The 18,105-nt window shown below is 42.9% G+C and overlaps 1 protein-coding gene across 4 annotated transcripts in view; it reads right to left on the bottom strand.

Moving 5' to 3' along the window:
• The window catches only part of ARHGAP24 (Rho GTPase activating protein 24), a 534,686-nt gene that overhangs the window by 128,668 nt on the left and 387,913 nt on the right, over nt 1-18,105 (bottom strand). The window contains exon 1 of one of the 4 annotated variants that reach the window (XM_066574365.1): nt 5,940-6,450. The exons of 2 other annotated variants lie outside the window; for them this stretch is intronic. The gene's annotated coding sequence lies outside the window, so the exon portion shown is untranslated. Of the gene's footprint in view, nt 1-5,810; nt 5,917-5,939; nt 6,451-18,105 lie in introns of those variants that run through there. One more of the 4 variants, XM_066574366.1, reaches the window with a different exon arrangement.

Raw genomic sequence — 18,105 nt, 5'->3', positions numbered from 1 at the left:
ATATCTATCTCTCATATCGATCTATCTATCTCTATCTCACATATATCTGTATCATATCTTTCTATCTATCTATCTATCTCTCTATCTATTCTTCTCATATCTATCTCTCCATCTATCTATCTCATATCTATCTATCTATCTATCTAATATCTATCTATTCATCTCATAACTTTCTATCTCATATCTATCTCTCTTTTTTATATCTATCTATCTATCTCATATCTATCTATCTATCTATCTATCTATCTATCTATCTCCAATCTATCTATCCATCTCATATCTATCTCTCTTTTTTATATCTATCTATCTATCTCCTATCTATCTATCTATCTATCTCATATCTTTCTATCTATCTATCCCATATCTATCTCATATCTACCTATCTATCTGTTTCGTATCTATCTATCTATGAAATAGGGGCCTTGTGTGGCACAGACTGTTAAGGCAGTTCTAAGTTCTCACTCGTGACCTGAAGGTCGCAGGTTCCCCACAAGGTTCATGTAGCCGGCTCAAGGTTTACTCAGCCTTCCATCCTGAGGTTGGTAAAATGAGTTGGTACCCAGTTTGCTGGAGGATAATAAATAAGTTACCTGAAAGCGCAGTGGAATAAGTTGGTGTTATACAAATAACAAGTCCCTTTCCCCTTTCTATTTCATATCTATCTATCTATCTATCTATCTATCTATCTATCTCATTTCTATCTATCTATCTAATATCTATCTATTTATTTGTCATATCTTTCTATCTATCTATCTATCTATCTATCCATCCATCCATCCATCCATCCATCTATCTCATATCTATCTATCTATCTATCTATCTAATATCTATCTCATATCTATCTATCTATCTATCTATCTATCTATCTATCTATCTATCTATCTATCTATCTATCTCATATCTATCTATCTCATATCTATCTATCTATCTCATATCTATCTATCTATCTATCTATCTCCTATCTATCTATCTCCTATCTATCTATTTATGTCATATCTTTCTATCTATCTATCTCATATCTATCTATCTATCTATCTATCTATCTATCTCCTATCTATCTATCTTCTATCTATCTATCTCCTATCTATCTATCTATCTATCTATCTATCTATGTCATATCTTTCTATCGATCTCATATCTATCTATCTATCTATCTATCTATCTATCTATCTATCTATCTGTCTGTCTAATATCTATCTATCTCTTTTTATTCACAGTTCTAAAACGTTTGTTTTTAATTGCGCTGAACAGAATTCAATATCACAAACAAACCTGACAAGTGTACATATGTATACGATAACACAAATTACTCACAGCATTTTGTATTCAAGTCGGATGAAATACTAAAAGGTATAAAGAGGTCAATAAAAGAAATGATTGAATATGAAATGAAGTCGATATTTTTTCTCTGAGAATCTGTAGAACACACTGTGCATTGCTGATGAAACTGTATTGACATTTCCCTGCTGTGAATTAGTATAATAGAAGGAGTGCAGCAACTGTAGAACCACATCCAATCGACCTGAGCGTAAAAACTATTACTCAGCACGCTGCTTTCCCACACTGGGCTTTCTAAGAGACGTTCAATAAGGAGAGAACTCCATCTATTCTGCACTGCCCATGTATACCTTACGGTGCTTCAGACGTGGTGTCATGTCTCCTAAAGGAGCGCACCCAAAAAGTGTGTGGAGACACCTAGGGGGTGAGTGGGTCAGGGGATAGAATAGTCGCTCCTCAAGGAGAGCATCCAAAAGGGCTGTGTGGACACATAAAAGATCAGTAAGGAGACTTATAAGGCCAAGCTAGCTCCTGTGGGTAAGTTATGGAAATAAGAAAGATGGAAAAATACCTATACAGCGCCATCTATTGGATGGATTGGTATCCTATTCCCAATCATTGATAAGACTTGTTATAAAGTCACTTTGATTTGAAGAAATGCTGGCATCCAATAGATGGCGCTATAGAGGTAAATCTTTATATACTGTACATAAAATTCTTTTAGCTTCAGACAAAAGTATGGGGCAAATTTGGGGTGAAGCGAGGTCCTTTTGTAGAGGAGCTGTGTACAGTTAGGGAGGCTTCAGATGACCATATGCGCAATATTGCACGCTTCAGCTCAACGTATTTGCATAGTATATGAGATTTGAGGAGGTAGATTTAAGCGCGTATTCACACATAGTACTGTACTATTTACACATGCAGGGGCAGTTCACATGAGTGCGACACACTGCCTTCTGTGATTTGAAAGGCTATATAGCCTAATTGAAAAAAAAAAAGCTTTCACATTTTCACTCATATTAAAGGGGTTGTCCGATTATTGGTGGCAATGGGAGGATGCAGAGTACACAAAACAATGAACACAACACTTACCTCCTGCTACCGCCGTGCACCCCCACCACCGCCCACCTAGGTTCCAGGCTTCTGTTTACATGCGCTGCAACAGTTAAGTGGGTTGGTTATCCATGTGACCCCTGCAGTCAATAGATGGACCATGGTTAACGACTACAAACTATCCCTATGTGTGCTCTGATCACCAGTGATGTGCTGCCCTCTTCCATCCACTCATCTTCTGCTGCTATAGGTAAGCAAACAGACTCATATGATGAGAGTTGCTTCCAAAATGCAAATGTATTTCGGATGTTGAAGATGACCTTCTTCATTGCCATAATAATAAAGATATTATAATTCAGTAATTGTGGAGCTGGACAAGTGTTTTCATATGCGATGGCTGCCTGGCTGCACTGGATCTGTGATCTGGAGCAGCTGTATTTGCTGGTATTTTTCCCTTCTCATGGTAACAGACTACATAGGCTTTGTTTGTAGTCTGTCTCCATGGAGACAGACAAGCATACAAATGCTGGTTTCATATCTGCCATGTAAATGTGGAGACATGCAGCCAATCAATGACAGCTGTATGGAGACGAGCAATCATGTTAACGATCGGTCATGCCCATAGAGCAGATTATCTACCCATGTACATGGAGGTAACGAGGGCTGGCTGACATACTCATTGTCAGTCTCTGGTCATTAGCACAGATTACTTGACCATATAAAAGGACAATAAGACTCCCCCAAGGATAGACCAGCTTGACTTGCCACCACTTGACTTGACTTGACACCACTTTGATTTCTCCTAAAACTACAATGTTACTCTTTGGAGCAAAGTGAGGTTGGGTTCACATCTGTGCTGGATCCTCCATCATACACTACAGCCAAAATTAGAGGAAAAAAAGAGCAGATGACAACCAGCTCAAAACTAACAGAAAAGTGAAAAATATTTATTGTAGCAAATAAATAAATATCCTTTTTATGTTGAAAACCAATCAGACCCCATTACCGTCAATGGGGTCCGTTCGGTTCTGTTATGAGACGGATCTGTTCCACCAAGGAATTTCCTTTCCCTGCTCCCCGAATAGAGCAGGAAAACAGAACCCCCGCCGCAGATGTGAAAGCAGCCTGACTCAGTTCATGTGTTTGTTCTTTACCATGGGTAACATTCATTTCCAATACTAAGATTTCCCTGGAGAACTGTGCACTGACAAGCAAAAAGTTCATTTCTATTCTCGGAATGAGCATCACTGCACATATTTCATTATTAACCCTATTCAATGCATCAATTATGTTTTACCCAGTAAGCAATTTGTACCAAACAAAGCAAATGCCAACTGAATCATTTTGGGGGGATTACTGAGGTGTCCGACACTCCAGCTACTTGTGCTAAAACTCCTATTAGTTTTTGCAAAACAGGATGTATATTTAGCAGCAGTTTAACAGCTTGGAGGTAATTGGAGGAGGAGGTTTTAGATGAAACCCTACAGACTACACAGCTTGTGAATTAACACTTATAGCAGTATTCCCTATAAATGATTGGGCTGTATGGAAGCTGTACATCTCAGAGCCTTCCTCAGAGTCGCTTCACCAATGATTGCCTGCATCAGCTACATGATTCATCGATGTTTCCAAGTTCTTCATCACAAAAGTAACAACATAAAGTTTCTTTGCAACTTAATTGCATGATAATTTATATAAGTCTTTTCTACTGTATGTAATATCCCTTCTATTGGTATACACTTCAAAGTAACTGATGCAGAGGTATCCTCTAAGGACAATACATAGGTACAGTGCATGTACAGTTTCCAGCAATTCTATTTCCTTTGCATTGATTTGCTGCCCTGCTATCTACATGCAGAGGAGCTATGACTGTGATGGATGCTGCACTGCGTTTACAATCAGCTATATATATCTCAATTGGCAGCAGAAAGGCTGGATACAATGTAATACAATCCAGTACAAATATTTATGAATCCAGAAACAACATATTTTCCAAATGCAAAATAAACAATCTCATACATATCTGATGAATATAACTTCCTCATCATATATATTCTAGAATATTACACCCCCTATAATGGTTCAGACCCTGCATTCAGATACCTCTGCTGTATCCCCAATATTGTCTTTGCACGTGAACATCCAGTGCTAATTCTTGGTTCTCATAATTAATACATGTAATAGGAGCAAACTTTAACTCACATGACATTCACACATACAGTCTAATGTGGGAGTGGATACTAGAGAGAGACTTTAATTGATAGGTTTTTTTTCTTTTTGGACTCTTTCCTGATTTTTGATAAAAACAGTATAAAAAACTGTCCCAAAAACCTGCATGAGTATATGCAGCCTGTGTCCTCTGTAATAACCCTCTGCATTATGATAATGAAGTATGTGCACAGCCAAAACTCTGCTAACACACAACTGAGTTGTATCTCTTGACATATTCAGCTCTACTGCATCTGGCAACTTCTGCCCTGCTACAGCTGACAGATTGTAACAAGGGATACTGTAAGAATGTTGCTTTGAGTCATTCTTTTTCGGCACAGTAATGTCTTACTGGACTAAAGATGACTTTGTAGCTTTATCTGTAGTCCTATGGAAAACTGTTGTGACAGTAGTGTTGGATGACAAACTCAACTCTAATGCACCTGTATTCAGCCTTGCTACATTGGACACAAATATCATATATTATATAAAGTGAAACCACTCCAGAGGATCTCCTCCTTATCTAGACTAGACTTCCTGTAGCACATTTACAGGTTCACCATACACTATTGGTGCTGGCCCCATCTTCTTTGACAGAATAACCTCCCTCCTAAGGAGACCAATTTGCAATGCAACCTATAAAGCAGATTCAACACATATATATATATTGTGCAGTCTGTTTCAAATGGGTTGCATTGCATTATATATATATATATATATATATAGTGTGTATATATATATATATATATATATATATATATATATATATATATATAATGCAATGCAAGAATGCAATGCAACCTCTTTCAAACCTTTCAAACAGACTTCATATATATATATAATCAGATGAATGTACTAAATAGTCCGGCGACTATGCTAGGACCACTAAAATTTCACGACATCAATTAAATCCACCAATCTTTTTTTCCTTACAGAGGACAACAGTGAAACTTCTTGAGAACACGTCATGGAGATACAGTGAGTTAAATAGCAACAAGCACTCTCCATTGATGGTTAAATTACAGTGATTGCTATAAAATGACTGCAGTGGTATTTAAAGTTCACCCAGAACAACATCTTTCCACCCACGTGCCACCCAGAGCTCTATTGATTTCCCCAGCTTCACCCACAGGACATTTTATACAGCAAATACCAGCTGTCAGATAACACGACAAGTTTCCAGGGACACAAAGTATCTGGCAGCAGACATAATATGTTACAGCATTCTTTTGTGCTGAGCAGAAAGAACATATGATGGGACATGGTCATACATTACGTGTGAAGCCTGTTGAATTCCAGACGCAGAGTAATAAGCCAACAGATTGCTGTATATGGCAAAACTCCATACATTGAGATGTGGGAAAAAGTCCGACAAGTAATGGACTGCACACAAAACTCACCAGTGCTGATGCTTCGACCAAGCCAGTGGATACTTCCCGTTACACGACCGTACAGTCGTCACTGCTGCTTTGATAAGCTGGCTACAAGACAGCCCTGCATCTGTTCCCTGTGTGATTGCTCACTGCAGTTCCCCTCATTACTCCATCACCCAGGAATGGCTCTGACACATCCTCTCGCCAGCGTCGCTGCCTTTCGAAACTCAGGTATGAGGTGTCGTCCTTTTAGCAAGGTAACATCTAGATGACATTAAAAGGTATCATATCTCCAAGATTACTTGGTTTCTCTTGCTGGGAACAATCACATGTAGAGGAAAAGAACGCGCGATGCAATGCGAATGAGAAAGTAAGCAGCACACGAAGAGACGAGAGGAATGCTTCCCTACATGCAGCTGCTTACTTCCAAACAGGGCGATCTGCTGGCTGCAATGTAAAGCTCCAGGAAGTGGAGGATACCAGAGGAATTGCGTTCGATAAGAAAGAAGAGAACCATGTCCTTCCACAGTATCTACACCGTGGAGATCCACCAGTGTCGCCTTCTAGGAGACTTTTAATGGAGTTGAGAGGTCAAGCATTGTGTGTGTCATTACAAGAAGCAGCGAGATTAGTCAAGACATGGAAATGACTTCAGGAATTCTCCTTTGATTTTTTTTTTTTAAGTTCACATGAATAAGACTGAGCAGTTTGCAAGCTGGGCAGGAAATTCCTGAAGAAATGTCTGAACAATACCTTCAGTGGCTTCTGTCACTAAATCCGAGCCTTTATGCAAAGTCAGAGACAGCAGCAGACTGCAAGCCTAGCATTTAGCATGCAAACGTGCAATTCTGGTTGAATACTTCTGATTAAAGGCAATGACGGATAAGCTTTCATGAGCGGGAGGACATTTAGTGTCAGGGTATACAGTGTAGAGGGTTGATAAATGTTAGACTCCTTTAAGTTAGTATCAAAGGTGTTGACAGTTTGGAATAGCGTAACTAGTTTTATAGTAAGTATAGATATAGTGGGAAAGCACCTCAGAGGGAGGGTGTGGACCAACCGGGTGTAGGCACCCAGGCCCTGAGCCGGGTATCTGAGTACCTCCCCCATGGACCCAGACGGTGAAAATAGTAGTAGATTCCTATGCTAGGAGGCATCCAATGAGTGGAGGGCTGCAGAAGTGGCAGAGGGCCCAGCCGCCACCCCAGGACATGAAACAAAGTGCAAACGATCAAACATTCTGCGCTCACAAAGTTCAGTCAGGCATATATAATATACAAGAAAAGTTAGATGGAAGAGAAACTTACTTTGGAGGAGGGGGATGTGACAGCAGAAGCCCCCTCCTACTGATGGTACACCGTTCGTAAATTAATCCATACAATGAAAATAGTCCAGCAGGTAATATCCAGAGGTAAAATTATTGACTTTCCATATTCCATGGTTACAGATAATTGTCTGACCTGCAGCCCGTCTGCAAGAGCCGTGGATTCAGTGGGAAAAGCGGGAGTTTAAAAAAAAAAAAAAAATCTGTACTGCGCATGTCCGATGGCGAGCCGTGCAGACCATCCGCAGTACAGAGACGCCGGAAGAAGGCAGGTCCGCGCGGATGCCGGCAAAGAAGACGACAGGTACACAGGGTCACTTGCCACGGTCAGGGCAGGATTCCGTGCAGGCCTATATATGCCTCATTCAATGGATGATTCCATACATAAAAACCTACCTGCCACCTATCATATGCTATACTACTAAAAAACATCATTCAGAAAAATATTGGATTTTTACATCCTTGGCTTTGCTGAGCTTATGCCCAAAGTCTGGGAGCTCAGCTTTCTACAGCTTCAGATAGAGATTGACATCCTCCTCAGTCTGGCTTCCCTCCAGCTAGTGATTGACAGTCTTCATTTAGGAGTCTGGGTAGCAGGCTCTCACCTAGTTCCTTCATGAGTCTGAGTATCCAGCTTCCCCTGCCCTCAGCTGGTGATTGATACCTTTGCAATATTTGCCTAGAAGACATGATAGGACATCATCCCAAAAGGAAGTAGCAAAGGTTTGTGTTCACTGCGCTCTTGGCACAACTTTTAATCATGGTTGTCAAGTGTTTGAACACTCTGAAAGTATACCCCCAGTTTAAAATGACTTTTCAGAATCAGCTGTCATGTGTATTTTTTTTAATCCAGTCTCCCCTCTGCAGGCTGTATCTCTAATTGTCAGTTTTCCCTGAGCTGGTGGGTGGAGACTAGCTGTTATGATGTCCCCCATAAACATCACATACAGAGAAGAGGAGATGCTGCTCCCCTATCACCATCTGTCATATACAGAGAAGCAACAGCATAGAAGACATTATACAACAGTAAGTAAGCAGTGTAGACTCTAGCAACTGTAAGACAGTAAAACATTGACTATCAAGTTGGACTTTAGTGATTTTTCAGAGTAAATTAACATTTTAAGGGGAGGATTCTCAAGCTGCTCAGACCAGAGAGGTGACCAACACGCCACTCTTTTGGTAGAGTATTAATCCTTTTTCATTCTATGCTGTATAATTACATAATAGCTTGTGGTAGGTATAATAGGTATGGATCAGGCTCAGGAGTCAAGCCCATGCCATTCTGTGTAAAACAGCTGGCACCTGCCATTAGGAAGCATGAACAGAGCTAGCTCTGATCAGAGACATTTAGCTACTAAGATGCCATCATAAATGCTGACTACGAAATCAGCCAATCAGACCAGCGCTTTCAGGAGGCGGGGATTTTCAAATCCCCGCCTACTGAAAGCGCTTCAAAACAGTGCTGGGGACTAAGCGACAAGAAGCACTGGAGCCCCGACATCGGCAGACAGGTGATGTATATATATATATTTTTTTACAGCAGCTATGGATAATTTTCAGGGAAGAGCTGCAGCGCCCACCCCATTGAAAGCAATGGGAGAAGATCGCGATCCTCTGCCACAGCTGTGACAGGGGGTTTCCTTCATTCCCGCTGGCAGTCCCCTTGTCACTGAACACTGTGACAGTGCTGTCACAGTGTTCAGTGATGAAGGGACTCCCCGCTGGGATATTTTATGCGCAGCATGGACCTTCCCGGCGCATGGATGTCCTATCTTTTGCAGGTGCGAGTATTTTGCATCTGTATAAGATGGACATCTAAACACTACATAGGGAACCGATTGTTCTATCAGACATGGTTTTTTTTTTGCGCACATAGGCACGTGCAAAAAACATTCGTCTGACTTCGCCCTGACAGTAGCCCGGTGATCAGCTGATTGGTAGGGGTCCCGTGTGATGGACCTGTGCTGACGAGCTATCCTGAGGTTAGGCTGTCAATATTTTTCAAACTCTGACCCCTTTAATTCATCCAACAGGGTTTATTATACAATACATTTTTATTACCACAAGACGGATACATCCACACATGGCATAAATGCTACAGATTTTCCCAAGCGGAATTATGCTGAATCAGCAGCATTTTACAATACAAGCAATATGGATGAGATTTAAATAAAAAAAAAATTAAAAAAAAAATCGCATCTACATGCTGCGGAGAAGATCTGCAGAGTAAATGAATCTGCAGTGCAGATCTTATATCTGCGACATGTCAATTTATGATGCAAATTTCCAGGCTGCTGTACAAAGGGTGAAATTTGTGGCAAACCAGCAGCAGCTTCACCCCAAAATCTGAACCAATTGGTGCATTTTTTGCCACTGGTGATTTTCTGCATATTTGCTACGCATTTTCCTAAAATCTGCAATGCGTATCTAACCCTAAAACCCAATTAGACGCTGCTAATTACATTGTCATAGTTCTTCTCTCCTTGGATTGCAGTTCCACAACTACAAATTAAATGTTTGAAGAACACTCCAGTTATTCCACGGTTCTACTTTGATAACCATGTTGGATGGTTCTAGTGTTGGCTGCACCTGATAATTGTAGAATGGAAATGTATAAAAACATTTAGGCCCACGGCCGTGTTGGGTTCCGCCAGTGGAATATCGCAGTGGAGTCCAACGTGGCCCCCCCAAAGACCCCATACTCAGCTCTCCGGATCCGCCGCGCAAGTGCAGTGCATGACGCGTCGGCGGTGACGCATAATCACCCAATACTTCCGCTGTGCTCACTTGACTACAATGGAAGTTTTTCAGCGGCAATTAGAACATGCCGCGATTTCTTTCGCGCTTGGGAATTCCACGGTAGAATTCGGCAGCATGAACATTGACAGGCATATCGGGATAAAACTGCGGATTTCTGCCACATGAAAGGCGGCAGAAATCCATCCATGTGAATTAGCCCTTAATATAACTTTTCTAACTTGGACTCAGATGATCAAAATTGATGAAGGCCACTGGTTGCCACTAACCCAGGAGCTGTCAGATGTGTGGTTAAAGGGGTATCCCAGCCTTTTTTCAACTCCTCTGGATAGGTCATTAGTAGTTGATTAATGGGGATCCACTGATAGGGGCCAAAGTCCATTAGCTGATTGTCTGACCAGCAGTCAGTGCAACAGGATGTCGTCATCAGTGGAGGAAATTAATGCACTGGTGTTAAGGTTGTGCATCTGGGACCTGTGGTTCTACAGGCCTTTTTATGCACACCTTCACAGGTAGGGGTTAATTCAACTGGCTTGGTGTGGTATTCTCCAGCAGCCAACCCCCCTGATCTGCAGCAGATAAATACCAGCAAACTCTTTGGAGAGATTGCTGGTCATTTTAGTACCTTATGGATCACTGTTGATCCCAATCAGAGCTGGTGGTTGCATGCTTCTTTGAAGTGTCTCTCTCTTCCCCTGAAGACGGTCTGGACACCTGCTGTCCTCCCCTTATTGCAGTTTCTGAGGTGCATACATTGTGTAGTGTGTGGTACGGTGTCCACTCAGGTGCAGGCGTCCCGCAGGTTTCTCTCTATCCCGGGGAAGGTGTGGCCCACAGATGTCTAATGTCTTATGCATAGGAGTACCGGCAGGGGGTGCCGGGGTCGCAACGGCGACCCGGCCCCTGCACTTGAGAGGGCCCAGAGGCCGGCCTCCACCATACACTTTGCACTGTCGGCTGCTGTCTGCTTAGTGCGCTCCAGCCGACAGCACGAGCCAGAGAGGAGAGTAGGAGAAGGGAGGGGGGGGGGACTTGGAGAGACGACAGGTGAAGAGGAGGGTGGGGTGGGGAAAGGAGCAAAGAGGACACAGACTCACCAGCTCAGCACAGCATCGAGTGGACCAGGGATGATGATGTCATCTCCCTCCTGCTTCCCTCCTGCTGACACAGCTGCTCTCCTCACCAAAGAAGTAGTCCGGCCAGCGGGGGTATGTATCTATCTATCTGCTTGTCTGCCTGTCTGTATGTCTGTCTATCTATCTATCTCATTTCTATCTATCTATCTATCTATCCATCTCATATCTATCTATCCATCTCATATCTATCTACGTATCTATCTATCCATCTATCTATCCATCTCATATCTATCTATCTATCTATCTATCCATCAATCTATCTATCTCATATCTATCTATCTGTCTATCTATCCATCAATTTCATATCTATTTCATATCTATCTATTTATCTATCTATCTCATATCTATCTATCTATCTCATATCTATCTATCTATCTATCTATCTCATATCTATCTATCTATCTATCCATGTATTTCATATCTGTTTATTTATCTATCTATCTCATATCTATCTATCTCATATCTATCTATCTGTCTCTGAATCTCTATCATATATATCTATCTCTCTCTCATATCTATCTATCTGTCTATCTATTTCATATCTATCTATCTATCTCATATCTATCTATCTGTCTCTGAATCTCTATCATATCTATCTATCTATCTATCTATCTATCTATCTATCTATCTCATATCTATGTCTCTCTCTCATATCTATGTATCTCTCTTCTATCTCTCTCTCTTAGGCCTCATGCCCACTTGCTGAATCCCGCAGTGAAATCCGTACATGCCCGCAGACATGGAGAGAGAAAATACATTATACTCCCCTCTCCGGACGCTGTGTGTCTCCCCTCTATGCTGGCCGGATTTTCTTTCTTCCGGTCGGCACGCCGGCAGCGTGTCGCGTGCATGCGCACCAAGATTTTAAAAAATCTCCTGTTCTCCCACGTATCTGCACACAGCACAAAAAAGCTGCGGCTGCGCCGCGGATACGAACAACTTCCATAGGCTTCAATGGAAGCCACGGGAGCCGTCCGTGTGGCAGATCCGCAGGAAAATGGAGCATGCTGCGATTTCTTCCTGTGCGTGTGATCCGCAAATCGGGAAGGAATCCCATCTGCATGCTTTTAGCTGTCCTACTGATGCTAATGCCTCCCTATGGGCAGCAAGACGCAGGGATCTCTCGTGCGGGGGCCACGCGCAGATTTTGTAAATAAAAATCACACGTGGGCATTGGCCCCCAGGCATAGGTACGGGGCGAGGGGGAAAAAGGGTCCGTGGGGGGGAGGCCCAAGCTGAACTTTTGCACCCGGGCCCCTGAGCCTTTAGCTACGCCCCTGGTCCCATGTGTGTGAGATGGGCGATGCCTGACATTGCTCCCTATGTCAGCACGGTGGCTGACTCTCTCTATTCTCCTGGTGTGAGGACACTTGGACTGGCTATGGTTACCAGTGGTATGCATGTAAGTTCTGGAGAGACGCACTAAACACACAGGACACAACACTGTTCACACACACACTGGACATAAAGCACGTCTGGCACTCTGCACAGACCTAACATACGTCGCTGTTTACACACATACCCCATAGACCAGGACTGCTCACACCTCATGTCTGGCCACTTGCACAGACATACAACACAAGTTACTGTTCACACCAACATACAACAGGTAGTGCATACAACATGGAGCTCACCAATAGAAAACCAAAGCAGTCCAAGTGTCCTCACACAAGGAGAATAGAGAGAGTAAACCACCGTGCTGACATAGGGAGCAATGTCAGGCATCGCCCATCTGACACACACATAGGACATCAGACGTCTGGGGGCCACATCTGCCAGGGATAGGGAGAAACCTGCGGGCCGCCTGCACCTGTGTGGACACCATACCACACACTACACACTGCACGCACCCTAGAATCCGCAAGAATGGGAGGGACAGCAGGTGTCCAGACTGTCCTCAGGGGAGGAGAGAGACACTTCAAACAAGCATGCTTTGAGAGGGATCAGTTCTGAGTGGGATCAACAGTGATATAAAAAGCACTAAAATGACCAGCAATCTCTCCCAAGAGTTTGCTGGTATTTATCTGCTGCAGACCAGGGGGATTAGCTGCTGGAGAATACCACACCCAGCCAGCTCAATTAACCCCAACCTGTGAAGGTGTGCACAAGGAAGCCTGCAGAACCACAGGCCCCAGATGCACAACCTTAAAGGGGTTGTCCCGCGCTGAAACGTTTTTTTTTTTTCAATAGCCCCCCCCGTTCGGCGCGAGACAAACCTGATGCAGGGGTAAAAAAAACAAAACTGTCCAGTACTTACCCGAATCCCCGCGCTCCCGCGACTTCTTACTTACCTTAGTAAGATGGTCGCCGGGATCTTCACCCACGATGCACCGCGGGTCTTCTCCCATGGTGCACCGTGGGCTCTGTGCGCTCCATTGCCGATTCCAGCCTCCTGATTGGCTGGAATCGGCACACGTGACGGGGCGGAGCTACAAGGAGCAGCTCTCCGGCACGAGTGGCCCCAATCGGAAGGGAGAAGACCGGACTGCGCAAGCGCGTCTAATCGGGCGATTAGACACTGAAATTAGACGGCACCATGGAGACGAGGACGCCAGCAACGGAGCAGGTAAGTGAATAACTTCTGTATGGCTCATAATTAATGCACAATGTACATTACAAAGTGCATTAATATGGCCATACAGAAGTGTATACCCCCACTTGCTTTCGCGGGACAACCCCTTTAACAGCTGGCTTCACTCCCACTGAAATCAATGTGAATGCTGTGCTTCTATTATGCTTCCAGCTCCTCCATACAACAGGACTGGATGTCTAGTGCTGCGTTGTGGTTGCGTGGACCGCCATGTGGTGCTGCGCCCACTGGGGATCCACTAGAGTGAGGTCACCATGAAATAGCTAGCGGGCGTATAAAATTTGGTCAAAATGTAACTCCTGCTTATAAATATTACTGGGAAGCATTAGATCCATGTATAATATGTGGATGTGCGCCTGTTAGAGATGAGCGAGCGTACTCGGAAAAGCACTACTCGCTCAAGTAATGTGCTTTATCCGAGTATCGCTGTGCTCGTCCCTGAAGATTCGGGTGCCGGCACGGAGCGGGGAGCTGCAGGGGAGAGCGGGGAGGAACGGAGGGGAGATCTTTCTCTCCCTCTCTCCTGCCCGCTCTCCCCTGCTCCCCGCTGCGACTCACCTGTCAGCCGCAGCGGCACCCGAATCTTCAGACCCGAGCACAGCGATACTCGGATAAAGCCAATTACTCGAGCGAGTAGTGCTTATCCGAGTACGCTCGCTCATCTCTAGTGCCTGTGTCTGTTTACTACAATATTGTTGCAAATTGTGAAATGTTTATCAAAGTGAATACAGAATTCTCTCTCTGTATATATATATATATAATGTTATTGAAAATCACCCAGAACCAATAGTTTCTTTTAACATACAGTAGCAAATAAAGAAAGCAGAACAGTTTTATAGCATCTAATGTTTCTTCTACAATGAGTTAGAGACTCAGTAATAAGTTGGAGGAGGGACATTTCTTAGCCCAGCGGTGAATCTGGCAGCCCTCCATGGAGTCCCTCCTCCCTATCCGCCCCGTTGCCTTTGTTTACACTTAATTTAAGATCCTATTTATTGTGTTGGAAATAATTGTCTGAGGACGTCTAACGTGAGAGGACTGAACAAAGCCAAGAATCCTCCTGCTGAACATGAAACCCTCACTTTATCCTGATTTTTCCTTTCACCAAATTCATGCAAAAAGTAATATAAAGCTTAAATTTGCCTGAATAATGCAAATAATATAGTAAATATTAATGCTATTCATGAGTTTCCATAAGAAAACAAAACAAAACACAGGGCTGCGTCGGGGTCACGACCGCAAGTCTTCAGGGGCGTGGAATACTCACCGTGTGATAGGTTTTGGCAAAATCAAATATCTAGCCAGTAGAAGTTTGAAATTTTATTTTTGAGATTTCATGTAACCCTTTCCAATCCAATTTGTATCCTGGTTTTCCTAAGGGGCTTACTCTTTTTCTGCTATTATACAACGGCGCTATCTGCTGGCTAAAGCCAGTACTGCATGAGGTGACACGTTGGATAGGCTCCAACAGCAGAGAGGCTGACAATATACAGTAAGAGAACCCCGACGGATGTATTCTAACATCAGAGCTGTACAGCCCTAAAATTAAAATGCCTTAAAGGGGTTGTCCCGCAAAAGCAAGTGGGGGTATACACTTCTGTATGGCCATATTAATGCACTTTGTAATATACATTGTGCATTAAATATGAGCCATACAGAAGTTATTCACTTACCTCCTCCGGTGCTGGCGTCTCCGTCTCCATGGCGCCGACTAAAGCTGCCTTCTCCTTCCATTAGACGCTCTTGCGCTGTGCGGTCTTCTGCTCTGTTCAATGGGGCCGCTCCGGTACCTCAATCTGAGAAGTGGTATGGTGTGCTCCTCCATTACTAAAAATGACTATAAAAGTGGTAGAGGCCCACCATTACTAAAAATGAGTATAAAAGTGGTAGAGGCCCTCCATTACTAAAAATGACTATAAAAGTGGTAGAGGCCCACCATTACTAAAAATGACTATAAAAGTGGTAGAGGCCCTCCATTACTAAAAATGACTATAAAAGTGGTAGAGGCCCTCCATTACTAAAAAATGACTATAAAAGTGGTAGAGGCTCATCTTTACTAAAAATAACCACAAAAGTGGTAGAGGCCCAGCTTTACTAAAAATGACTATAAAAGTGGTAGAGGCCCTCCATTACTAAAAATGACTATAAAAGTGGTAGAGGCCCTCCATTACTAAAAATGACTATAAAAGTGGTAGAGGCCCAGCTTTACTAAAAATGACTATAAAAGTGGTAGAGGCCCTCCATTACTAAAAATGACTATAAAAGTGGTAGAGGCCCTCCATTACTAAAAATGACTATAAAAGTGGTAGAGGCCCACCTTTACTAAAAATGACTATAAAAGTGGTAGAGGCCCACCATTACTAAAAATGACTATAAAAGTGGTAGAGGCCCACCATTACTAAAAATGACTATAAAAGTGGTAGAGGCCCTCCATTACTAAAAAATGACTATAAAAGTGGTAGAGGCCCACCATTACTAAAAATGACTATAAAAGTGGTAGAGGCCCATTATACTGTACATACGAAATACCATTTTTTTTCAAATAAAACTTTACCAGATAGTTATACTGAAACCTTACTATTGCCTCCTCCCACACAACATGTATAAAAACATTAAAAACATAGGTGACCCAATAATCTCCACTATAATAAAAGGGGACCAGGAGCCACTCTTTACTACGCACGGACGGGGAATGCAGGTGGCTTGAATGTTACCTGCACATGTCTATGATAGAAGATGTCTACAGTATGCCGATCTCCACAAGTGTGCGCAGATCAAGCAAGGTTGTGTTTGTCCTTCAGCCGGTAGCCACACAAGCTCATTTTGGCACTATCTACCTGAAGAAAACTTCCTAATTAATTCTTACAGTAGAATTGGAAACTCCAGTCTTCACCAGGGTCCCCCTTTAATTCGGTAGCAAACAGAAGGCTGGCATGTGGGTTTTTAAGATGTTTCCTCTTTCCATTTGCTTTGTTACATATGTATGAATCATAAAAGCCTATCAAAGAGAGGATGTGATTCTTTTATGCTTCATCCATTTACAATTCAGGTAGAATGACTGGAGATGCCAATTCTTCTAATGAAAAGCCTGGAAGTGACAGGAGTAACATTTGTGCAACAGGATATTGTGTTCTCGTTCAATAGCAGGAAACGGTTCATTGTAAAGTGTTGTCTTCTGGTATTACTATAATCCCACACAGCTAATGGCCTTTAATTGTTGGGTTTGAGTTCAGCACATGTTAAAAATACACTGAGTCCCACAAATATATATCTCTGAGGGTTGACACTGTAGGATAGTTATTAGGTTGGAGACAACTATGCTGGTATGTTTTATTACTTTCCACTACTTGACCTGTTTTATATGTAAACTCTGGTGAAGTTGGCTGCGCTTTTTCCTCTTTAGTTATCAAGCTTTCAATTTATGTTCTGACATGAAGACAAGCAGAATATATCACTGGTGGAGCTGGGACCCTAGCAGTTCCCAGAAGGAAGGGTCAACAGTGTTCAGTAATGCATGTTAAGTGCAGGTCAAAGATTTCCAAAGCCTCGGGATCTCGGAGACATCAGTACTTCAGGAGAGGCATTGTTATGGAAATCTTCATTCAGTATCTAAGTGGTTTGGATTCCACGTTCTGGAAAATGAAGAGGGCTTCAGCTTACATATCCCAAGAGGCTTTTGTGAAGACCCGAGGCCCCAATGCAAATTCTGCAGCAAAGTCCCAATTTTTCATAAGAATACTGGAAAATCGGCTGCACACGTCCGGGTCGGATCCGCATGCGGGAACAGCGGAGTACAACCCTGTGCCCAGCCGGCATCCACGTGTACCTCTCATATCGTCTTCTTTTCTGTACTGCGGATGGTCCACACGGCTGTTAATTGAGGAAGGGCCGCGGGTCGGACGGCTGCCATTGACTTTGGAGCCCACACAAAAATAGAACATGCTATGATTTTTCTTCTGCAAGTGGAAAATCACCATTTATTTCCGCTCGTGTGCAGGAAAAAGCGTTTTCCCATAGGATTCCGCAATGCTAATATGCCCGTGTGCAGCTGCCCTTACGGTTATCTATGCGAACCTGTATACACCCACTACTACTAATCCATTAAGGACCAAAGACCATCAGTATACGGTGCTTGGTCCTTTAATTTCGCTGATAGTAAATGTACACCGTGAGATTAAAGCTCCTGATCCTGCAATCAAGCTTTCTTCTTTAAAAGCTACATAGCGACACTCAACATGTCAAAGCTGCAGGATCTTAGCAGACCCCAGACCGGCTCTGTTAGTGACCGCTGTCACTACAAGGGAATGCTTTCCCTGTATCTGGGGCTCCTATGGCTGCCCATGTACAGTGAAAAAGTGTGAAATACAGAAAAAAAAAACTGTGTGA

Source organism: Eleutherodactylus coqui, chromosome 7 (genome assembly GCF_035609145.1).
Source record: "Eleutherodactylus coqui strain aEleCoq1 chromosome 7, aEleCoq1.hap1, whole genome shotgun sequence".
NCBI lineage: Eukaryota > Metazoa > Chordata > Amphibia > Anura > Eleutherodactylidae > Eleutherodactylus > Eleutherodactylus coqui.
This window is presented reverse-complemented; position numbering and strand designations above follow the sequence as displayed.